A 9589-nucleotide genomic window follows, 5' to 3' on the forward strand; every position below is an offset into this window, starting at 1 on the left:
GTTAGACACGCCCCCACGATGAGTGGCAGCTGTCTCACTGCAACGAATCACAGCCTCCGGCGGGCGTGTCTATATCGTGCAGTAAAATAAATAAACAATAAAAAAAATGTGGTTTCCCCCAATTTTGATACCAACCATGATAAAGCCACACGGCTGGAGGCTAGTATTGTCAGGATGGAGGGCGCCACGTTATGGGGAGCTCGCCACCCTAACAATATCAGCCAGCAGCCGCCCGGAATTGCCGCATCCATTAGATGCGACAGTCTCGGGACTCTACCCGGCTCATCCCGAATTGCTCTGGTGCGGTGGCAATCGGGGTAATAAGGTTAGGTTAATCATGACAGGCGTCTCCCCGACATACCTTCCATGATTAACCTGTAAGTGAAAGTAAATAAACACATACACCCTAAAAAAATCCTTTATTTAGAATAAAAGACTAAAAAAACCCTCATTCACCACTTTATTAATTCCAAACACCCATCCAGGTCCGAAGTAATCCACACGACGCTTTCAGCTCCTCTACATGAAGCTGACCAGGAGCGCCGTAGAACACAACTGCTCTGTGTCAGCTCCACGCAGCGACTGAAGTGAGCCGCTCTGTCACCAAAGACTTCACCCAGGTAGTGGCTGGTGTATGCGAGGATGATGATGGGGGCGGTAGTGCATGTGTGTGCGAGGATGATGATGTGTGCGGTAGTGCTTGTGTGTGCGAGGATGATGATGTTGAGTGCGGTAGTGCTTGTGTGTGCGGTGATGATGATGAGTGCCGTAGTGCCTGCGTGTGTGTCTCTCTCTTCTCTCTCTCTCTTCCCTCTCTCTTCTCTCTCTTTTCTCTCTCTCTCACCCCCCTCTCTCTTCTCTCTCTCTCCTCTCTCTCTCCTCTCTCTCCTCTCTCTCCTCCCTCTCTCTCCTCTCTGCTCTCTCTTCTCTCTCCTCTCTCTCTCCTCTCTCTCTTCTCTCTCTTCTCTCTCTCTTCTCTCTCTTCTCTCTCCTCTCTCTCTTCTCTCTCTTCTCTCTGTCTCTCTTCTCTCTCTCCTATCTCTCTCTCTCCTATCTCTCTCTCTTCTCTCTCCTCTCTTTCTCTTCTCTCTCTCCTCTCTGCACTCTCTCTTCTCTCTCTTCTCTCTCTCTTTTCTCTCCTCTCTCTCTCCTCTCTCTCCTCTCTCTCTTTTCTTTCTCTCTCTTCTCTCTCCTCTCTCTCCTGCCCCTCTCACTCCTCTCTCTTCTCTCTCTCTTCTCTCTCTTCTCTCTTTCCTCTCTCTCTTATCTCTCTCTCCTATCTCTCTCCTATCTCTCTCTTCTCTCTCCTCTCTCTCTTCTCTCTCTCTTCTCTCTCTCTCTTCTCTTCTCTCTCTCTTCTCTTTCCTCTCTCTTTCCTCTCTCTCTCTCACTCTCTCATCTCTATCATCTTTGTAGCTGAATAATCTACTTATGGATTCTCTACTGCAATACAGAGGTCAAGATTACCAAATCTTCCTATGCTTTTCATTACAGGCAGTGGCTCAATGGGTAGAGCTACTGCCTAAAAAGAATTAGTTCACGGGTTCGAGTCCCGGCCGTCCCGGTAAAGAATTTAATTTATTTATAATTTTAAATTATAATTATTATTTATAATTATGATTTAATGATGGGGAGGAGCCGGACATCAGCTGTGAGCCACGGGACACACCTCTAAAATCAGAGCAGCTCACGGAATGAGGCTGCATTGCTCTCTCTCTCTTCTCTCTCACTCCTCTCTCTCTCCTCTCTCTCCTCTCCATTCTCTCTTTTCTCTCTCTCTTTTTCTCTCTTCTCTCTCTCTCTCTCCTCTCTCCTCTCCCTCTCCTCTCTCTACTCTCTCTACTCTCTGCTCTCTCTGCTCTCTCTTCTCTCTCTCTTCTCTCTCTCTTCTCTCTTTTCTCTCTCTCTCTTCTCTTCTCTCTCTTCTCTCTCTCCTCTCTTCTCTCTCTCTTTTCTCTCTCTCTCTTTTCTCTCTCTTCTCTCTCTCCTCTCTCTCTTTTCTCTCTCTCTCTTCCTCCCCTCTCTCACCTCTCTCTCTTCTCTCTCTCTTCTCTCTCCTCTCTTCTCTCTCTCTCTCCTCTCTCTCTTCTCTCTCTCTCCTCTCTTCTCTCTCTCTCTTCTCTCTCTTAGACCTGGCGATGATCAGCTGATGCGGTCACCTGACGGAATCAGCTGACACAATAAGTCGAGCGGCGAGGCCGGCTTTTTACCGCCCGGTCAGCTTAACTATCAGCTGATGCTATCGGACAAGAGTCTGCACAGAAGTGTGTAGTTTTGTTGTTTTTTTTTGCACTGATGCATCAGCTGATTGTATAAAAGCCGTTTATACAATCAGCTGCTGTGTCATGTGATTCAGGCCCTTGAACCTGACACATCATCTCATCACTTTGCCTTCCAGCAAACCGATCAGATGATATTAGATCCGGATTGGACGACGCGGGACCCTTGACCCAGGATTACTGCGGAGGGGGTTCTTTATTTCAATAAAGATGGAGTCAATAATTGTATTGTGTTTTATTTCTAATAAAAATATTTTTCTGTGTGTTGTGTTTTTTTTTTATCTGTACTAGAAATTCATGGTGGCCATGTCTAATATTGGCGGGACACCATGAATTTCGGGCTTAGGGCCAGTTGATAATATACAGCTAGCCCTAACCCCATTATTACCCAGTGAGCCACCCGTCACCAGGGCTGCTGGTAGAGTTGGATACAGCGCCAGAAGATGGCGCTTCTATGAAACCTGTGCTGCGGATTCCAATCCCCGCTGCCTAGTTGTACCTGGCACGACACAAAAATTGGGCGAAACCCACGTCATTTTTTTTTAATTATTTCATGAAATTTGTTAAATAATTAAAAAATGGGGCTTCCCTATATTTTTTGTTCCCAGCCAGGTACAAATAGGCAGCTGGAGGTTGGGGGCAGCCCGTAGCTGCCTGCTGTACCTGGCTAGCACACAAAAATATGGCGAAGCTCACGTAATTTTTTGGGGGGGAAAAAAACTGCATACAGTCCTGGATGGAGTTTGCTGAGCCTTGTAGTTCTGCAGCTGCGGTCTGCTGTCTGTGAGTATGGAGGAGAGGAGACAGCAGCTGCAGAACTACAAGGCTCAGCATCCTCCATCCAGGACTGTATGCTGGGGGGAGAGGCAGTGGGAGCAGAACTGCAAGGCTTAGCATACTTCATCCACTAGTGTATGCAGGAGAGCAGATAGCAGCTGCAGAACTACAAGGCTCAGCATGCTGCATCCAGGACTGTATGCTGGAGGGAGAGGCAGGGGGAGCAGAACTGCAAGGCTCAACATGCTCCATTCACTAGTGTACGCAGGAGAGCAGACAGCAGCTGCAGAACTACAAGGCTCAGCGTACTCCATATTCCCAATGTTGATGCATACTGGTCAACTCACTTGGTATGTATACAGCTTTTTCTTTAACTCTACTCACAAGTGTTCGAATGGGTTGAGGTCTGAGGACTGCACCTACTTCATTGTCATTGAACCATTTCTTCACCAATTACGACATATGCTTTGGGTTGTTGACCTGCTTGAACACTGTCGTCCTTTTCATACCCATAGTACTCGAGAGCACGAAGTAACTCGTCTTGTAAGATACTCACACATAGCTCAGCATCGAGAATACCATCAATCATGGTCAAGTATCCAATGCCTTTGGTTGTGAAACAACCCCATATTATCAGGCTTCCTTCACCAAACTTGACAGTTCCCTCAATTTCTCAATGCATTACCTCCATTTTCCCATTTTTTCAGACCCATTTGCACCCATCAGAGCCTAGTCTATGTAATTTTGTCTCACCACCCCAAATCTCCAGTTTCCAATCTTTTTATGCCCACTTGTCGTATAAACTTGAGCCAATGCTTCTTATGATGATATTGAGGCTTCTTCAGCTTTTTCGTGCCACCATTCCAGAATTGTGTAATATGCGTTGCACAGTGCTTGCATGGACATCTGTGGTCTCACTATTATGAAGCATATGAGCATCGTCCACTGCTGTGTTTGTCTTGAACTGATAGACCTTGTGATGAGCTGACTTATTGACTCCCATATTTTGCCTGGACGTCCTCCTCTTGGCTTTTGAATGGATAGATGGGCTTCATTTTGCATTCTTCCAATCTGTGAGAACAGTAATTTGTAGTATACAGGAAGAAAAATAATGTAAACATCAGGATCAAAACGGTAACAATGCAGTAACATGACAAGAACCTGCATAACTAATCATATACTAAATATTTGCAAGTAAAATATATGTATAAGATAGCCAAGATGATTGTCTATAAAAAGAAGGTAGTTTCTATCTCAAAGATGTAGTACATAGTGAGAAATAGAGCCTGAAATGTTCAAAACATTGTTACTCTTTTGCTTGACTCTGTATGTTCCCTTCTTGGGCCCATCATGGTATATATGTCCTCCACCCTGGTATATACTGTCCCCCATCCTGGTATATATATAGTATCTCCCACCCAGGTATCCCTCATTTTGGTTTATCTGTCCCCATCCTGGTATTTCTGTCATACATCCTGGTGTATATGTCTCCCATCCTGGTATATACTGTCCCCATCCTGGTATATATATTGTATGTCTCACACCCTGGTATACAGTCATGGTCAAAAGTTTTGAGAATGCTACAAATATTAATTTTTACAAAGTCTACTGGTTAAGTTTTTCTAATGGCAATTTACATATACTCCAGGATGTCATAAAGAGTGATCAGCTTAACAGCAATTACTTGCAAAGTCAATATTGGCTAAGAAAATGAACTTCAACCCCCAAAACACATTTCAACATCATTGCATTCCTGCCTTAAAACTAGCAGCTAACATTGTTTTAGTGATTGTTCCCTTAACACAGGTGTGGGTGTTGATGAGGACAGGGCTGGCGATCAATCAGTCATGATTAAGTAAGAATGACACCACTGGACACTTTAAAAGGAGGCTGGTGCTTGGTATCATTGTTTCTCTTCAGTTAACCATGGTTATCTCTAAAGAAACATGTGCAGCCATCATTGCTCTGCACAAAAATGGCCTAACAAGGAAAAGAGTATCGCAGCTACAAAGATTGCACCTCAGTCAACAATCTATCGCATCATCAAGAACTTCAAGGAGAGAGCTTCCATTGTTGCCAAAAAGGCTCCAGGGAGCCCAAGAAGGACCAGCAAACGCCAGGACCGTATCTTAAAACTGTTTCAGCTGCGGGATCGGACTACCAGCAGTGCCGAGCTAGCTCAGCAATGGCAGCAGGCTGGTGTGAGTGTTTCTGCACGCACTGTGAGGCGGAGACTGCTTGAGCAAGGCCTGGTTTCAAGGAGGGCAGAAAAGAAGCCACTTCTCTCCAGAAAAAACATCAGGGACCGACTGATATTCTGCAAAAGGTACAGGGAGTGGACTGCTGAGGACTGGGGTAAAGTCATTTTCTCAGATGAATCCCCTTTTCGATTGTTTGGGACATCTGGAAAACAGCTTATTAGGAGAAGAGGTGAGCACTACCACCAGTCTTGTCTCATGCCAACTGTTAATCATCCTGAAACGATTCATGTGTGGGGTTGCTTCTCAGCCAAGGGAATCGGCTCACTCACAGTCTTGCCTAAAAACACAGCCATGAATAAAGAATGGTACCAGAATGTCCTCCAAGAGCAACTTCTCCCAACTGTCCAAGACCAGTTTGGCGCCCAACAATGCCTTTTCCAGCATGATGGAGCACCTTGCCATAAAGCAAAGGTGATCACTAAATGGCTCATGGAACAAAACATAGAGATTTTGGGTCCATGGCCTGGAAACTCCCCAGATCTTAATCTCATTGAGAACTTGTGGGCAATCATCAAGAGACGGGTGGACAAACAAAAACCAACAAATTCTGGCAAAATGCAAGCATTGCTTATGCAAGAATGGACAGCTATCAGTCAGAATTTGGTCCAGAAGTTGATTGAGAGCATGCCAGGGAGAATTGCAGAGGTCCTGAAGAAGAAGGGTCAACACTGCAAATATTGACTTGCTGCATTAACTCATACTGTCAATATAACCTTTTGGTACTCATAATATGATTGCAATTATATTACTGTATGTGATGTAAACATCAGACAAACACAATTAAAAACCAGAGGGCAACAGATCATGTGAAAATATAATTTTGGTGTCATTCTCAAAACTTTTGGCCATGACTGTATATGTCCCCCATCCTGAGGTATATATCTCCCACCGTGGGCCCACCCATGTACATATGCCCCCCATTTTGGTTTATCTCTCCCCATTCTGGGCCCATCCTGTTATATATATTCACCATCCTGGTATATATAAATATACATACAGTACTGGCCAAAAGTTTGGACACACCTTCTCATTCAAACAGTTTTCTTTATTTTCCTGACTCTGAAAATTGTAAATTCACATTGAAGGCATCAAAATTATGAATTAACACATGTGGAATGAAATACTTAACAAAAAAGTTTGAAACAACTGAAAATACGTCCTATATTCTAGGTTCTTCAAAGTAGCCACCTTTTGCTTTGATTACTGGTTTGAACACCATTGGCATTCTCTTGATGAGCTTCAAGAGGTAGTCACCGGAAATGGTCTTCCAACAGTCTTGAAGGAGTTCCCAGAGATGCTTAGCACTTGTTGTCCCTTTTGCCTTTACTCTGTGGTCCAGCTTACCCTAAACCATCTCGATTAGGTTCAGGTCTGGTGACTGTGGAGGCCAGGTCATCTGGTGTAGCACCCCATCACTCTCCTTCTTAGTCAAATAGCCCTTACACAGCCTGGAGGTGTGTTTGGGGTCATTGTCCTGTTGAAAAATAAATGATGGTCCAACTAAACGCAAACTGGATGGAATAGCATGCCGATGCAAGATGCTGTGGTAGCCATGCTGGTTCAGTATGCCTTCAATTTTGAATAAATCCCCAACAGTGTCACCAGCAAAGCACCCCCACATCATCACACCTCCTCCTCCATGCTTCACGGTGGGAACCAGGCATGTAGAGTATATCCGTTCACCTTTTCTGCGTCGCACAAAGACATGGTGGTTGGATCCAAAGATCTCAAATTTGGACTCATCAGACCAAAGCACAGATTTCCACTGGTCTAATGTCCATTCCTTGTGTTCTTTAGCCCAAACAAGTCTCTTCTGCTTGTTGCCTGTCCTTAGCAGTGGTTTCCTAGCAGCTATTTTATCATGAAGGCCTGCTGCACAAAGTCTCATCTTAGGGTGACTTTACACGCTACGATATTGCTAAAGCGATCTCGTTGGGGTCACGGAATTTGTGACGCACATCCGATGTCGTGTGTGACAATTATGAGAGATTTTGAATTGTCGCAAAAACGTTCAAAAGAGCTCATCGGTGACATGCCCCCCTATTCCCATATATCGTTGCTGCTGCAGTAACGATGTAGTTCGTCGTTCCTGTGGCAGCACACATCGCTACGTGTGACACCGCATGAACGAGGAACCTCACCTTACCTGCGGCTGCCCGCAATGAGGAAGGAAGGAGGTGGGCGGGATGTTACGTCCGCTCATCTCTGCCCTTCTGCTTTGATTGGGCGGCCGCTTAGTGACGTCGCTGTGACGCCGAACGAATCGGTCACAGCGACGTCGTTAGGCAGGTAAGTAGTGTGATGGGTCCGTGCGATTTTATGCGCCACGGGCAGCAATTTGCCCGTGTTGCACAAGCGATGGGGGCAGGTACGCTCGCTAGCGATATCGGTAACGATAGCGCAGCTTGTAAAGCCGCTTTAGGGTTTGATGGTTTTTGCCACTGCACTTGGGGACACTTTCAAAGTTTTCCCAATTTTTTGGACTGACTGACCTTCATTTCTTAAAGTAATGATGGCCATTCGTTTTTCTTTACTTAGCTGCTTTTTTTCTTGCCATAATACAAATTCTAACAGTCTATTCAGTAGGACTATCAGCTGTGTATCCACCAGGCTTCTGCATAACACAACTGATGGTCCCAACCTTATTTATATGACAAGAAATCCCACTTATTAAACCTGACAGGGCACACCTGTGAAGTGAAAACCATTTCCGGTGACTACCTCTTGAAGCTCATCAAGAGAATGACAAGAGTGTGCAAAGCAGTAATCAAAGCAAAAGGTGGCTACGTTGAAGAACCTAGAATATAAGACATATTTTCAGTTGTTTCACATTTTTTTCTTAAGTATTTCATTCCACATGTGTTACTTCATAGTTTTGATGCCTTCATTGTGAATCTACAATTTTCAGAGTCATGAAAATAAAGAAAATAAAGAAAACTCTTTAAATGAGAAGGTGTGTCCAAACTTTTGGTCAGTTCTGTATATACACATATATAAAATATATATATATATATATATATATATATATATATATATATATATATATATATATATGGGAAAAACATTTCAAGATGGGTGGTGACCATGGCGGCCATTTTGGAGTTGGCCATTTTGGATCCAACCTTATTTTTTCCAAAGGAAAGAGGGTCATGTAACACATCAAACTTATTGAGAATTTCACAAGACAAACAGAGAATTTTACAAGAAAAACAATGGTGTGCTTGATTTTAATGTAACTTTATTCATTCATTAGTTCATTAGTTATATACAATTTTATGACCACTTATAAAATGTGTTCAAAGTGCTGCCAACTATAATAATAATATTTATTCATTTATATAGCGCTGTTAAATCCATAGCGCTTTACATACATTGGCAATACTTTACCCATCAGGGCTCACAATCTAATTTCCCTAGCACTATGTTTTTTGGAGTGTGGGAGGAAACTGGAGAAAACCCATGCAAACACAGGGAAACATACAAACTTCTTGCAGATGTTGTCCTTGGTGGGATTTGAACCCAGGACCCCAGCACTGCAAGACTGCAGTGCTAACCACTGAGTGCTCACCACGTCAGCCACTGTGCCGCAATGGTGCATCACCACATTATGGGTGTCAGGTCCGTCATTTCTACATGAACAGTGTCCTGGAAAGTGGATTAGTCATCGTAGGCCAGTTGGATGGCGACAAAGGTCTCCCGATCTGACCATATTAGACTTTTATCTTTGGGGTCATCTGAAGGAAATTGTCTATGCTGTTAAGATACAAGATGTGCAGCATCTGAAACAACGAATACTGGAAGCCTGTGCTAGCATTTCTTCTGCGGTGTTGCTATCAGTGTGTCAAGAGTGGAAGAAGAGGGTTGCATTGACAATCCAACACAATGGGCAGCACTTTGAACATATTTTAGAAGTGGTCATACAATTTTAAATAACTAATGAATGAATAAAGTTACATTAAAACCAAGAACAGCATTGTTTTTTCTTGTGAAATTCTCAATACGTTTGACGTGTTACATGACCCTCTACCCATTGATAAAAATTAAGTCGGATCTAAAGTGGCCACAAACAGGAAGTTGATATCACCAACCATTCCCATTTTATTTAGGTGCATCCATATAAATGGCCCACCCAATATATATATATATATATATATATATATATATATATATATATTTACAGTATATATATATATATATATATATATCTCCCAACCCATTAGATATGTTAACCATCCTGTGCCCCTTCCTTGTATATATGTTCCCCATCCTAAA

Source organism: Anomaloglossus baeobatrachus, chromosome 6 (assembly GCF_048569485.1).
Source record: "Anomaloglossus baeobatrachus isolate aAnoBae1 chromosome 6, aAnoBae1.hap1, whole genome shotgun sequence".
Lineage (NCBI taxonomy): Eukaryota > Metazoa > Chordata > Amphibia > Anura > Aromobatidae > Anomaloglossus > Anomaloglossus baeobatrachus.